This window comes from Colias croceus, chromosome 4, assembly GCF_905220415.1.
Source record: "Colias croceus chromosome 4, ilColCroc2.1".
In the NCBI taxonomy this organism is placed as follows: Eukaryota; Metazoa; Arthropoda; class Insecta; order Lepidoptera; family Pieridae; genus Colias; species Colias croceus.
In genome coordinates, this window is record NC_059540.1 from 6436442 (window position 1) to 6451250 (window position 14809).

The window sequence follows — 14809 nt, forward strand, 5'->3', positions numbered from 1 at the left end:
GAATACAAGAAGCTAATATCGGAGATTTCAGTATGAACATTAACGCCTGTATGTTGTTTTATCACTTTCTGTGGGGGTGACCAAGTTAGGTGTGAAAGGGGTAAAAAAACATACAGGCGTCATTCAATGTCATATTTTCTTGTTACAAGTTAAATGTTTATACTGAAATCTCCAGTGTATTAGATATAAGCTTCTTGGGAGAATATATATGACCTATAAAGCCTCATGGCCTTAGGCTGCGTTTCCACCTGCAAGAAAACTTCCGCGAGAAATGTCCGACAGTCTTTGCAAGTCTAAGGCCGCGTTTCCACCTGCAAGAAAACTTCCGCGAGAAATGTCCGACAGTCTGTCTGACAGCAACTTGCAAGTCTTGCAAGGCCTTAGAGCTCACGGCAAAGAATATAGGAACTAAATTTGGCAGGTAGCCCGGTAGGCTATTATGTAGGCTATATGATTACCACTTTACACGTCACACCACGCACTGGAGAGAGGTGCTAAATAACAGTTAATAACTGATTTTCGGTACTTTTGCGTAAAATGTGCGTGAAATAAATAAATAAACATCCATACTGTTGTCTGCTAACATGAAAAAACAATCAGCCTAATTGCTGACAACGCCGCGTCTACGAGACTTCTTTCGTGGCGCAATGAAATTGATTTCTGCTTTTAATACCAGCTATGAATCGAGCATTAAAATTGAAACCAACTTTATTAGAGTCCGAGTGTTACGTTAATCTACGCATATGTAAAATATCTATTTTATCAGTATTCTGCTTCTACATCCAATAAATAATACTGATGACTTTGTTTGATTGAACGCGCTAATCTCAAGAACTAACAAAGCGACTTTGGCTAAAAGCTATACGTATTGAAATTCATTGTTTTGTCTTACAAATAAGTACCCTATCCAAGTAAGAAAAGTTTTTATTTTAATTTCACTATTTCGTTTTTGAGTTAGTTCGATTTTGAGCTCAGTCTAAGAGTAAAAGTTCATATTCTCACTCGGTAGTGAGTTTACAATAGACATTGGCGGTTTCAACAGTCCCTCTATTGAGTGAAGCAATCAACAAAGACAAGAAGACGAAAACTGTTACCTAATTAAATGCTGCATAACATCTATATCTATCTACTAATTAGACCAATAATAAAGTTGAAGTGTCTGTTTTTAATATTGAAATAACCGATTTTTACTAAATGCACATATACTGATATACCATGATGTACCTACATATACCAAAAGAGTAATTTTGTCTGTTTGTTTGTTCTGGCAAATCTCAGGAAGAGCTCGACCGATTTTGACGCGACTTTCACTGGCAGATAGCTGTTATTATAAGAAATAGTTATGTAACTAATTAGGCTAATTAGCCTTAACTTTTTTTATATTCCCAACATTACCATTTACCATTATGTTAAGCTGACTGACTGGCCTGAGTTTGACTGGCCGGTTGGCTTGGTTGGTAGTGGCCCTGCCTTCCAAGCCAGAGGTCGTGGGTTCGATTCCCACCCGGGGCAAATATTTGTGTGATGAACATAGATGTTTGCTCTGTGTCTGGGTGTTAATCTTCTAATATATAAAAATCAATGCCACTTTTCGTTGTAATTCCATAACTCGAGAACGGCTGAACCGATTTCGATAATTCTTTTTTTATTATATTCCTTGAAGTACGAGGATGGTTCTTATGTAGAGAAAACGTAAACATGTACCACGGGCGAAGCCGGGGCGGACCGCTAGTTATCTATATACTTATGTATTTATTTAAAATTATATATGTATGTTTATCAGCCATCTGGTTTCCATAACACAAGCGAAAGCTTAGTATGGGATCAGATCGTGCCGTGTGTGAAAATTGTCCTGGAATATTTAAGCTATGCAAAAGCTTACTAATGCGCGGTTGAAAGCGCGAGTCGCAGGTAGTATGTAGTAATTTTGTTAACACGGACCAACACAAAACATAATTACAAAATCAAAATAACATAAGTGAAATACATATTGTATTACTTGTTGAAAGAAAGTACAAATGCCAAAGCGGATGGGTAAATCCATACTAATATTATAAATGCGAAAGTAACTCTGTCTGTCTGTCTGTTACTCAATCGCGCCTAAACTATTGAACCAATTTGCATGAAATTTGGTATAGAGATATTTTGATACCCGAGAAAGGACATAGGATAGGTTTTATCCCGGAAATCCTACGGGAACGGGTTTTCTTTGAAAACGCGGGCGAAGCCGCGGGCGGAAAGCTAGTAGTAAATACATTGCTTTGGATTTTGCACAAAAAGTAACCTCTTTGACCTTTACCGTCAATGCCTTTGAGCTAGCTCTTAGAGCTAGCGCGCACGAGCAACTTTGTCTCCGCAACTATTTTGTCTCCGCAACTATTTTGTCTCTCCAGCCATGGGCTGGAGCAGCCATTTTGCGTGTAGTGCCGCTCACGAATAGCACTACTCCATCTCTTCCCGTGGATGTCGTAAAAGCCGACTAAGGGACCTCTACCGAGAGGCGGGCAGCAGCGCCTCTTGAGAATCATACCACCATACTGCGATCACCAACACGCCTGCCAAGCGTGGTGATTATGGCAAATTCCCCCCATAATGTGAATCAAAAATAAAAACCATGACAAGTACAACTCTAAAGCCCCGGCCCCCAGTACCCGGCAGCCCCGCTATTCCTGGCTACGATAGCGGCCATGGTCACGGCGGGGCAGGGGGTGCTAAGAATCTCCGGAAGAGATACGGCTATCAACGACGACGACTTGACCTGGCAACGTATAACACACGTACTCTGCGGAATGACGAGAAAATATACGAACTGGAAGAAGAAATAAGCGGTTTGAAATGGGATATTATTGGATTGTCAGAGGTCCGAAGAGAGGGAGAGGACACATTGATTCTTAAATCTGGAAACTTATTCTACCATCGTGAGGGTGACCAAAAGTCCCAAGGAGGGATTGGATTCCTTGTTAATAAGTCGCTTGCAAACAATATTTCTGAGATAGGAAGCGTGTCGGCTAGGGTAGCATATCTTACACTCAAAATGACCAAACGGTATTCCCTGAAAGTAATACAAGTATATGCACCGACGACAGCTTATCCAGATGAAGAAGTAGAATCCATGTATGAAGATATCGCTAAAGCCATTAAATTTGCTAAAACACATTATACTGTGATCATGGGCGATTTCAATGCGAAAGTGGGCACAAAGAATGCAGGCGAGACAAGGATTGGACTTTTTGGAACGGGAGTCAGGAACCCCAGAGGACAAATGCTTTTGGATTTTATGGAGAGAGAGGGCCTGTACCTGATGAACTCATTCTTTAAAAAACCGAAGCAACGAAAGTGGACCTGGATTAGTCCAGACGGATCTATTAAGAACGAAATTGATTTTATTCTTTCCACCAAACGACATATATTTAACAACGTCTCAGTGATTAGTAGGCTTAAAACTGGTAGCGATCATCGTTTGGTTAGAGGAACGTTAAATATCAATGTTCGGATGGAAAGATCGCAACTAGTCAGACCCACTTTTCGTCGTTTAAATCCAAGTTTCCAAAAACAAGAAAGCTTTCAGCTCGAACTTCATAATAAATTCGAAGCGCTACAAGACCTTGATTCTGTCGACGACCTAAATGACTCCATAGTAAAAACTATATATTCAGCTGGTTTGACGCATTTCAAGGCGCCCCGCAAAACTAAAAACCAAAAGATCTCGGAAGCAACTCTAAAACTCATGGAAGAACGTCGCCAAATGAGGTTACAAACGTCGACGGACAAAGAACATTACTCACAACTTAACAAGCAGATCTCCAAGTCACTGAGATATGATATTAGGAAAGCTAACACGATCCACATACAAGATACAATTGAGCGAAATAAAGGCTCCAAAGTATTTGCAAGGGATCTCCGCATCGGACATAGCCAGATGACTCAGCTGAAGACCGAAAGCAATGTTCTTGTCTCGTCCAAGTCAGAGATGCTAGGAGTAATCGAAAGGTATTACAGCAATCTATATGCTTCACAGGTCCAGCCGCCAACGAATGAAAAAGATAAAAGAGCCAAGCTTACTCGCCATCATACCGATGATATCCCAGATGTTAGCTTGTATGAAATTAGATCAGCTCTCAAACAAATGAAAAACAACAAAGCCCCAGGGGAAGACGGTATTACAACTGAACTACTTAAAGCTGGTGGAAAACCAATACTACAAGTCCTACAAAGGTTATTCAATTCCGTTATCCTGAACGCTACCCCACCAGAGTCGTGGAGCAAAAGCGTAGTGGTTTTGTTTTTCAAGAAGGGTGATAAGACACTCCTAAAAAATTATAGACCTATCTCACTTTTGAGCCACATATACAAGCTTTTTTCCAGAATTTTGACAAACCGCATAACACGAAAATTGGATGACTCCCAGCCTCCCGAGCAAGCCGGTTTCCGCAAATCATTTAGTACCATGGATCATATCCACACGCTGCGGCAGATTATACAGAAGTACGAAGAGTATAATCTGCCGCTCTGTTTAGCATTCGTGGACTACGAGAAAGCGTTTGATTCGGTGGAAACCTGGGCTGTACTTCAGGCTCTTCAACGATGCAGAATAGATAGTAGGTATATCGAAGTACTGAGAGGATTATATAACAAGGCCAATATGACAGTCCGTCTCCAAGACCAGAACACAAAATCAATCCCTATACGAAAAGGCGTACGACAAGGAGACGTGATCTCACCCAAGCTCTTCACTGCCACCTTAGAAGACATCTTCAAGCTTCTGGATTGGAAAGAATCAGGGATAAACATCAATGGGCGATATCTCTCTCATCTTCGGTTTGCAGACGATATAGTTCTCATGGCGGAATCTCTTGATGACCTGAAGAAAATGCTAGAAGACCTCCATAAAGTATCTCAACAGGTAGGCCTAAAGATGAATATGGATAAAACAAAGATTATGTGCAATGCCCACATCGAAGCTAAACCTGTCTCTCTGGGATGCTGTGAACTCGAAATTGTCAAGGAATATATATACCTGGGACAAACGATCCAGCTAGGTAAATCCAATTTCGAGAAGGAGATAAACCGCCGAATCCAACTAGGATGGGCAGCTTACGGGAAGCTACGCACGATCTTCTCGTCAAACATACCGCAATGCCTAAAAACAAAAGTATACAACCAGTGTGTGTTGCCAGTTATAACATATGGCGCAGAGACATGGTCGTTTACAAAGGGCCTGATAAATAAATTAAGAGTGACCCAACGAGCTATGGAGAGAGCAATGCTCGGAATTTCGCTGCGCGACAAGATCTTCAATACGGAAATTCGCAGACGAACGAAGGTAACTGACATTGCTCTCAGAATCTCCAAACTAAAATGGCAGTGGGCAGGCCACATAGCCCGCAGGACCGATGCTCGTTGGGGAATACAGGTCCTTGAATGGCGACCAAGAACCGGACGGCGCACTGTTGGACGCCCTCCCACTAGATGGACGGATGATATAGTCAAGACAGCTGGGCGCAGATGGTTAAGCAAAGCCAAAGATCGGCAACTGTGGCACAGTATGGGGGAGGCCTACGTCCAACAGTGGACTTATCCGGGCTGAATGGATGGATGGATGGATGGAGCCATGGGCTAGTATGAAAGTGCGCGTACGTAGCGACGCAACTCCCGGGAGACTTTTTTGTCCGCGGGTTCGGAGACAAGCCCGCGACGCAACTGTCGCCCTATCTATTGGTTTCAATGCAAGTGCGCGCACGGCAACAAAAATGTTGCCTGTCGGCGGCCGCCGGCCAGTTGCCACGTACCGGCGCGCGTAGCGATAATACGTATTTATGTCAACGTATTTATTCTCGTACACAGTAGTTTTAACCGACTTCAAAAAAAAGGAGGAGGTTATCAATTCGGCCGGTATATTTTTTTTATGTATGTACACCGATTACTCCGAGGTTTCTGAACCGATTTACGTGACTCTTTTTTTGTTTGATGCAGAATGGTGTGGGATTAGTCCCATAAAATTTATTCGGATAAGCCCAGTAGTTTTTATTTTGTGAGCATTTTTGTCTGATCTCGATCACTTAATTGAAATGTAGCAAGTAACTTTGATTCATTTCCAGGTAACCGATTGAACTGAAATTTTGTATACGTATGTAAATTGGATAGCGATGAAACATTATCATGACATAGAGCTGATTTGATGATGGAATCGGAAGGTGGCCATAGGAAGTCAGTAATATATTAACTCAACTTTACTCGAGTTTGGGCTCGTTTGATTCGTGTTGAAAAATGCACTAAAAAGTATTAAATAAAAATAACTTCGTTAAAAACAACCGACTTCAAAAACGGAAAAGTAAAAAATAAAAAAGATTGATATTGATATTATTAATTACTACATATTATTTAGATGTGTTATTTACAAAGGTTTGATGTCGATGCGCGGGCTTAATACTAAGTGCTTAGTGCTTGGCACCGACTTCAAACCTATTTAATCTATACTTATAATAAATCTGTAGAGAGGCCAATTCTGTACATGAAATATATTTAAAAAAAAACTATGAAGGGGTGATAAGGGATCGCTACTGATGCCAAAAATGCAATCAGTAAAATTTTTGTCTGTCTGTCTGTCTGTCTGTCTGTCTGTCTGTCTGTATATTCGTTATAGAAACAAAAACTACACGACGGATTTTAACCAAATTTGGCACAATTATTCTTCATACTCCTGGGCAGGTTATAGTAAAAGAATCATGTAAATCGGTGTAGAAACACCAAAGTTATACATGAAATACGCTATAAGTCATCGCGCGTGAATACAGAATCATGCAGCCATAAGGATTATTTTTGTGTATCAGTTGCCGCGTTCGACGCGCTTCGCGGCGGGAGCTATAAAAAGGCGGCGGGTCTGCACCCGTTTCGCGTTGTCATGGCATCACGTGTGAACGGCTGAACCGATTTCGATAATTCTTTTCTATTATATTCCTTGAAGTACGAGGATGGTTTTTATGTAGAGAAAACGTAAATATGTACCACGGGCGAAGCCGGGGCGGACCGCTAGGAAACTGACCGATATAAGTTGCGTTGCTACCCCAATCTACAAAACTTTTTTGGTCTTACATTAAAGACAAAAAACGCGCTTCGTCCGTTCCCACGCTTACTCTGGGTAATCGTTCAGCACATACAGATATTGAAAATAAGTAATATGTTCGCAGAGTTCTTTTCATCTGTCTGGGAAAAAGACTCATCAGAACGTGCACTTAGCCATGGCAATTAAAATAAAAATAATTTCGTCATCAGATAATGCAAACACGTGTTTACGTGAGTCATAAATTTATTATGGTATAGTCCTAAAATGTTTTCTAAGAAACAATAGTGTACTTACATTGTCGGCAAGTTTATTTTATTTTATTTTATTAAGGCTCATTAGCAGCTGTACATCGATTGTTTTACATAAAAAGTACACAAAAAAGTTCAAGTTCTTAAAGTCGGCAACTTATTTTTGTTCGAACAATAGAGATAATAAATTCCAAATGATCAAGTTGTAGATAAAGGTTGTAAAATAAAACGTTGCTATGGTCGAGATACAAAGGTGAAAGTTAATTTTTCGAGTTATTTTATTTTATTTTATTTTCTTTATTAGGGATAATAAACAGCAGAACAGTGGTTAATTGTACAATAAAACTTAATCTAAATACAGGTATAACTGTCCAACCAACAACATTATCCACAGTTTGGATACATACATTTTTATACGTGCAACAAATGCGAATAAGAAAAAATAAATATAAACGTGCACTTAGCCATGGCAATTAAAATAAAATAAATTAAGAATTGGAGATAAAAGTAGAGGGACGCAAAATAAGATAGGTTATTGCATGTTTAAGAGCAGATCAACTAAACTTCTTCGAACGGTTAAAGAGTGAAAATATGTACCAAAATGGCTTGGAGGGACTCGGTGATTATTTCAACTAATAGAGGGTCAAGATTTCAAGTAATGGAGGTTTTGGTGTTTGAGGGGAAGGGAACAAAACATTTTTTCTAGATTTGGAGGTATTTGACTTATCGAGGTTCGACTTAACGAGGTGCTACTGAACATGAAATACGCTATAAGTCATCGCGCGTGAATACAGAATCATGCCATAAGGATTATTTTTGTGTATCAGTTGCCGCGTTCGACGCGCTTCGCGGTGGGAGCTATAAAAAGGCGGCGGGTCCGCGTGCGAGGTTCATACAATATTTGGCTGTTGATGCGAATAGACGTTCAGAGTGTTCGACCTTATTGACAGATTTCTTTTGTTGTTGTTGTTGGTTTTAGTAGTGTTAAAGCATATTATTAGTTTACATTTTATTTCTTTAAAAGTGAAGTACCAGTAGGTACGCATTTTAGTTATTTTGGAAGTGTTTAATTATATTAATAGTTTTTTTTCGTAATTATTTGTTTTTCTATAGGTTTTGGTAGTGTTTAAGCATATTATTAGTTTACATTTTATTTCTTTATAAGTGAAGTAGCAGTAGGTACGTATTTTAGTTATTTTGGTAGTGTTTAATTATATTAATAGTTTATTTTCGTAATTATTTGTTTTTCTATAGGTTTTGGTAGTGTTTAAGCATATTAATAGTTTACATTTTATTTCTTTATAAGTGAAGTATCAATTGGTACGTATTTTAGTTATTTTGGTAGTGTTTAATTATATCAATAGTTTATTTTCGTAATTATTTGTTTTTCTATAGGTTTTGGTGGTGTTTAAGCATATTATTAGTTTACATTTTATTTCTTTATAAGTGAAGTAGCAGTAGGTACGTATCTTTGTTATTTTGGTAGGTATTAATAGTTTATTTTCGTAATTATCATATATTTATTATAGTAGTGTTTAACTATAATTATTATAGTTCATTTATAGATTTCTTTTGTTGTTATTCTATAGGTTTCGGTAGTGTTTAAGCATATTATTAGTTTACATTTTATTTCTTTATAAGTAGTAGTAGGTACGCATTTTAGTTATTTTAGTAGTGTTTATATTATATAATATTAATAGATTTCATAAGTGCAAGGTAGCTTCAGTTACTGTTGATTAAAAATACACAATGCCACCTAAAAAAAGACCATCTTTATCTCGAAATTCTAGAGATGCTAAGAGGATGAGAAATGCGCGTTCTCAAGAATCGGCAGAGGAAAGAGCATATCGGTTAAACTCTATGAGAGTTAGTGCCTCAACTTCTCGAGCCAATGAAAGCTCTTCAGAGAGAGAGATGCGATTAGCAGCTGACAGAGCGAGACGAGCTACATCACGGGCGTCTCAAAGCTTTTCTCAACGAGAGCTAAGGCTTACCATTGACCAAGAACAACATGTGTTATCCCGAGCAGCTGAAACTGCTTCACAACGAGAATTGCGTCTCACAGCTGACCGCGAACGACATACATTATCTCGCGAGTCCGAAACATTTACTGAAAGGGAATTACGTCTCACAGCTGACCGCGAACGGCATACATTATCTCGCGAGTCAGAAACCTTCACTGAGAGGGAATTACGTCTTACAGCTGACCGCGAACGTCATATATTGTCTCGCGAGTCAGAAACCTTCACTGAGAGGGAATTACGTCTTACAGCTGACCGTGAACGTCATATATTGTCTCGCGAGTCAGAAACCTTCACTGAGAGGGAATTACGTCTCACAGCTGACCGCGAACGTCATATATTGTCTCGCGAGTCAGAAACCTTCACTGAGAGGGAATTGCGTCTCACAGCTGACCGCGAACGTCATATTTTATCTCGAGAATCTGAAACTTTTACTCAATATGAAGACCGTTTGACAAATGATAGGGTGCACCATAATATTGTTCGATCACTCGAAGATGAACATGAGCATGAACAACGACTAGAGTCGGTACGCGAACATTACAATTCTTTGACACAAGAACGATTAATAAGTTTGTCTAATGAAAGATTAAGAATCGAAAATATTCGGTCTCTTGAAACGGACGAACAGCGAGAGGCCCGTCTTACTGCAGACAGATTTCGTCATAGTCTTAATAACTTAGATGTACACATAGAAGATCAATCTAGAAATACGGTGGCGTGGTCAGACAAATATAAAAGTGGGTTTGCTTATAATTTCACAATTGATTACAGATCATCTTCTGTAATAGGCGATATGAACGTGGTATGTTCTTTTTGTAATGCTTTAAAGTGGAGTAAGGAGTCGGCTGGATTCTGTTGTTCTGGAGGTAAAATAAATTTGCCTTCATTCGAAGACCCACCGGAACCTTTGAAATCATTACTTTTAGGGGAACATGTGCAATCTAAACAGTTTTTCGACAACATTCGCACTTATAATAGTGCGTTTCAGATGACATCCTTTGGTGCTCAACAAATCTCCGAAGGTCCTTTCATGCCTACTTTTAAAATACAAGGTCAGGTTTACCATTTGATAGGATCTCTTTTGCCTGAAGACCAACCTAAGTTTCTTCAAATATATTTTGTATCCGACTACAACGAACAGTCGAATATAAGAAATCAATATTTCCCAAATTTAAATGCTGAACTCATTTCACAACTTCAGAACATGTTGCATCAGATTAATTCGTATGTATGCAGTTTTAAATCGGCATTAGAAGCTCTTCCTCGAGATGATGATAACAATTATAAAATTGTTATAAATGCCGATAGGCGTCCAACGCAGGAACACCCTGGGCGTTATAATGCTCCATCCACGAATGAAGTTGCTGTGGTATTGGTCGACCAGGAATGTGATAGGCGTGATATCGTTATCCGTTCCAGAGACAATCGTTTACAACGTATTTACGAAACCCACAGGGCTTACGACGGTTTGCAATATCCTTTGATATATTGTCGAGGGGAAGATGGTTATAATTTTGCTTTATACCAAACTGATCCGCATACAGGCGCACCTATTTATAATAAAAAGATTTCATGCCTTCAATTTTACTGTTACCAATTGCAAGTAAGACGGAATAGGTTTGTATACTTGCAACGTTTTCGTGGCTTATTCAATCAGTTTATTGTAGACATGTACGCAAAAATTGAAACCGAAAGATTAGTTTATATACGATCTAATCAAAGGCAGCTGCGCGCTGAAGAATACGTGCACCTTCGCGACGCCATGCAGCAAGATAATGATACGGTGAATATGGGCCGTTTAGTTATTTTGCCCTCTTCTTTTACTGGTGGTCCACGCTACATGCACGAACGTACTCAAGATGCTTTTTGTTACGTAAGAAAATATGGACGTCCCGACTTATTTATTACTGTAACTACCAATCCTAAGTGGGATGAAATCACTCGGGAGCTTCTTGAGGGTCAAGCACCGCATGACCGCCATGATATCATCGCAAGAGTTTTTCATTTAAAATTAAAATCAATGATAGATCTATTTACCAAAGATAACATTTTTGGAGAAGTATTGTGTTATATGTATAGTGTTGAATGGCAAAAACGCGGCTTACCCCACGCACATATCCTGCTTTGGTTAAAAGATAAGGTTCGACCTAATGATGTAGACAGTTTAATCAGTGCCGAAATTCCAAGTCCGATTGCAGATTCCGAGTTATACGACATTGTTAAAACTCATATGATACATGGTCCATGTGGTGCATTTAACGTGAATTCTTCTTGCATGCAAGACGGTCGTTGCACTAAAAGATATCCAAAAGCCTTAGTGGAAGAAACTGTAACAGGACATGATGGATACCCGAAATATCGTCGCCGTTCAAGAGATACTGGTGGTTTCACTGTTGAAAAGCGAGTGTCTGGACAACAGGTTATTTTAGACAATAGGTGGGTCGTTCCGTATTCTCCTGTGTTGTCCAGAGCATTTCAAGCTCACATAAATGTTGAAATGTGTAATAGTGTAGAGTCAATAAAATATATTTGTAAGTACATTAATAAGGGCAGTGACCAAGCTACATTTGCTTTGAGAAATGAAAATGATGAAGTTACAAGATTTCAGTCAGGCAGATATATAAGTTCTTCAGAAGCTGTGTGGCGGATCTTAAGTTTCAACATTCATGAAAGATATCCACCTGTGACCCATCTGGATGTTCATCTTGAAGGCGGTCAACGTATATATTTCAACACCGAAAATGTCACAGAACGGTTAGAGAACCCTAGACAAACAACTTTATTAGCATTCTTTCGACTTTGCCAAACTGATGATTTTGCAAAATCTCTTTTATATGAAGAAGTTCCATCGTATTATACCTACGATAAGCAACGAGGTGTCTTTAATCGTAGACGCCGTGGCAGGCCTGTAGATGGCGAGTCAGGTATTTTCAAAGAACATGTTCTTGGTAGAGTATACACCGTTCATCCTAACAACGCTGAGTGTTTCTATTTGCGATTATTATTACATACTGTGCGAGGACCAACCTCATTTATAGATTTGAGAAAAGTAGACAATGTTGTTTATCCCAGTTATCATGCAGCTTGCCAAGCGCGTCATTTGCTTGAAAATGATCAGCATTGGGATGACGCTTTAGCAGAATCCTGTGTTAGTGATAATCCAAGACGGTTACGTCATTTATTTGTAACATTACTTACATTTTGTAATTTGTCAGATGCTGTACAATTATGGGAAAAATATAAAGACAAATTTTCAGAAGACTTTCTTAGAAATATATCTACAACAATGATGAAGGCACAACTAATGATAATTTCCGTGATCTTGCCATAAATCAGTGCTTATTAGCTCTTCAGGATGAGTTAACAGCAGTTGGCGGTAAATCACTATGTGAATATGGTTTGCCAACACCAACCTCAGTCGGAGAGGTAACTAATAGGGAATATTCCGCAGAGATTGGTTACAACTTAATGGAACTGCTGACAACATTAGAAAACGGTGTCCCAATGATGACTGCAGAACAACGTTCAGTTTATGACCGTGTGTGCGGAAGTGTTCAAAATAATTTGGGAACAATATGGTTTTTAGATGCACCTGGAGGAACTGGGAAAACCTTTTTGACTAAATTAATATTGGCTTATGTTCGAAATCAGCGTAAAATAGCTCTTGCCGTAGCTTCATCTGGGATAGCTGCAACATTGCTACCAGGAGGTAAAACAGCTCACACTATGTTCAAAATACCAATTGATTTAGATCGCACGGAAAGTCCAACCTGTAGTATTTCAAGAAATAGCGACAAAGCAAAGGTATTACGCGAGTGTAATTTAATCATATGGGATGAATGTACGATGGCCCATCGAAAAGCAGTAGAAGCGGTAGATAGAACTTTAAGGGATATAAGACAAAATGATCGACCAATGGGCGGTATCACGGTTTTATTTTGTGGTGATTTCCGACAAACCTTACCGGTAATACCACGGGGAACCCGAGCTGATGAGGTTAGGGCTTGCCTGAAAAGCTCTTATTTGTGGCGTGATATACAATCGGTGCATTTGACTATAAACATGCGAGTGAGAACTGGAGATAACCCGGATGATAGTCAATTTTCTGATTCATTATTAAAGATTGGTGAAGGTACCTATCCACAACTACACCAAGGAAAACTTATTCTGACGCCTGAATTATGTTGTATAGTGCAATCTCAACCACATCTTATATCGTCGGTTTACGGTGACGTAACAAATATATTAAATAGGGACAATTCCTGGCTATGCGAAAGATCTATTTTAACTCCTCGCAATGACCAGGCATCTGAGATTAATAACAAAATACTGTCGAATATACAGGGGGAAAGCAAAGTTTATAGATCAATAAATAGAATGGTCGATGAACAAGAAGCAACTAATTACCCGATAGAATTTTTAAATTCTTTAAATATGCCCGGACTTCCTTCTCACGAAATTTGTTTAAAAATTGGCATTCCGATTATTCTACTCCGAAATTTAAGACCACCACAACTTTGCAATGGAACTCGACTAAAAGTAACCCAGTTGCAACAAAATATAATCGAGGCTCAAATTTTAACAGGTTGCGGTGCAGGAGAAACCGTCTTTATCCCCAGAATACCCTTAATACCAAATAATTTTCCATTCCAATTTAAAAGGACGCAATTCCCAGTATCGGTGTGTTATGCAATGACAATAAATAAGGCTCAAGGGCAGACTTTTCATGTTGCCGGAGTAGATCTCGGTGTCAGTTGTTTCTCGCATGGTCAGTTATACGTTGCTCTTTCCCGTGTTAGCAGTTCTAGAAATCTTTATGTTCACGTGCCGGACGGGTCAACTTTCAATATAGTTTACCCGGAAGCTTTGCGCTAAAGTATTTTGATTCTATAGGTCCTTAAGCCTCATGTGAACCTGATGTAAATAATATTACCAATACATTTTAAATTAATAATACACAAGGAGTTACACGCTGACGTAGTCGCGGGCACAGCTATCTATACTTTTCTGCCGGAAGTCACTATTCCACGCGGACGAAGTCGCGGGCAAAAGCTAGTAAATTAATAATATTGTTTTTAATTAAGTTATATTTATTATTAGTAGTTTTCTGTTTTTTCTGTAAAATTTTTTTGGAAATGTTCTCAATTTTAAAAACATTGTATGGAATTTCCCCAATGTCAGTCCCTCACTCCATAATGGGTGCACCCAATATTGCCTTTTTCGCTGCCGTCTTCGGTTTCTAAGGACAAGAGCACAGACCACAACCGTCTCTTCGAAATCCATGTTGATAAATGCAGAAAATTTTAAAGAAAAAGTTGCGTTGCTGTCGCTTTCGTGTGCGCATCGTTCAAAACTTTGCGAGGAGACAGCGACAGAGACAAAATAGTTGCCGGGCAACTAAGTTGCTCGTGCGCGCCCGCTCTTAGTTCGCATGTTCTGCGTAGTTTACCAGAATTCTGACTATAAAGGAATTT